The 1,779-nt window shown below is 37.4% G+C and overlaps 1 protein-coding gene across 1 annotated transcript in view; it reads right to left on the bottom strand.

Annotated features, from left to right (window-relative positions):
* Window positions 1–220: 220 nt before the first annotated feature.
* The window catches only part of gnai3 (guanine nucleotide binding protein (G protein), alpha inhibiting activity polypeptide 3), a 27,926-nt gene continuing 26,367 nt past the window's right edge, over window positions 221–1,779 (bottom strand). Inside the window, exon 9 of the mRNA XM_005914901.3 lies at window positions 221–1,105. The gene's annotated coding sequence lies outside the window, so the exon portion shown is untranslated. The remainder of the gene's footprint in view (window positions 1,106–1,779) is intronic.

Raw genomic sequence — 1,779 nt, 5'->3', positions numbered from 1 at the left:
GGATCCAAGGTTTTACCAGAAAATGTCATCACTTTACCTTCAGTGGTTTTAATCATGTGGCCAATCAGTAATAACCTTTGATGAACTTTGCTTTTGGGACCAGGCTGTGCAGGACTGTGCTCTACTGCAGAATATACAGCAGCAGTCTTCCTAAGTATTCAGTCTTCATGTACTGTGTGCATCTAAATGCCTTCATCAAACTATTATCCCAGTTTCACAGTTTAGTTTTTATATTTCTTTACTAGTATTCACAAGACGGTACATCAACCTTTTAAAGGCTACATAATATTTATATTGCAAGATCAATGAAAAACAAAACAGCACATCAAAATCAAATCCCTTCACTCACTGATTTCAATAAAGATGTTCAGTACAATGTGTTCATGTTCAAATAAAACAAACAAACAAACAAGACAAACAAACAGACAGACAGACAGACAGACAGACAGACAGACAGACAGACAGACAGACAGACAGACAGACAGACAGACAAACAAACAGACAAACACCTATGCAGATATGGATGTGGCTACTGAGTTCCTTAGACTTCAGCTAACTAATCCCTGACCCAACTGCTTATATTTTATGCTTGACATCAAACTAATCACTAAAAACTTTGTACTATACATAAGATATGTCATTCATGCATCCCCCCAAAAATGGAAATTCTCCATAACTAAAAGTAAAAATTAAAAATAAAATACAACAGATGCAAATATTTAGTAACGTAATGTGCCACAGCTAAGACAAAACGCAACACGATGGTGAACAGAATAAACATTCTAGCCATAAAAACTGCGAAATGAAATGATGGATCTGATGAACAGGCAGTCAGTTTTGGTCCTTGTGCAGATGACAGCGAAACTATAAACCTGCCTGAGTGATGCAAAGATCTTAAATATGACAGGGATCATTTCACACGCTTTGCCCACTTTCATCCTCTCAGAGCACGCCACATCTTAAAAATCTATTAAGACAAAAGTGATAACAGTTGCAAGTCCCAAAGTTAACGCAGTTTAGGTCCTGCGGCGTAGTCCTTAGTGACGCCTACTTTTGAATTTTCCCTTTGCAGAAAAGATCCCAGAAGTCCTGATTGTTCTGAAACCTGCAGGGAAATGAAAAGCTATCATTAATAGTTCAATCAGGAACATTATAGTAAAAATAGGATTGTTGTTCTATCAGCAGTCATTTATATTAGGCAGTATGGCTCTGTTCTGGGACCTCCCTGCAGGTATAAGCAAAGACATGGAAAGCACCTGGTGAAAGAGAGAGCAGCAACAGCAAACCAGAACAGTTCGAGCATGAGTGACAACAGACATGACATTTATTCAGACAGAAATGGCACGAATAGCACTAAATGTAGGAGGTAGGTTTGCAAAGTGGCTTGCAGAGGCAACAGTAACTGTTTACTGGTAGAAGCAGCCTGCCAGAACTAGCATGCTCAAGGCTACAGAACACAGCATGTTTAACTACAAATACCCTAATCCTACCCTAAACTGTGGAACATGACTGTGGAACAGTTTTCCAGTGGACTCACAGCAACTTAAAGCAAACATCATTCAGTAAAAAAAAAAGTAAAACATGCTTTTTAGTAAGTGTTAGTATTAAGTATTAGTATTTAGTTAGATTAGTAAGTATGTACGAGCTTTATTCTACTGCATTTCCGACTTAATGTCAGACTATTTTGCTTGTGCACATACTTGTGTGTGTGTATACACACAATATATGTATGTATGTATGTATGTATGTATGTATGTATGTATGTATGTATGTATGTAT

The sequence above is a fragment of the Haplochromis burtoni genome, unplaced genomic scaffold (genome assembly GCF_018398535.1).
Source record: "Haplochromis burtoni strain Fernald_Lab_line unplaced genomic scaffold, NCSU_Asbu1 Contig_9, whole genome shotgun sequence".
NCBI classification, from domain to species: Eukaryota; Metazoa; Chordata; class Actinopteri; order Cichliformes; family Cichlidae; genus Haplochromis; species Haplochromis burtoni.
The sequence above is the reverse complement of the archived record's forward strand: the minus strand, read 5'-3'. Positions and strand labels throughout refer to the sequence as shown.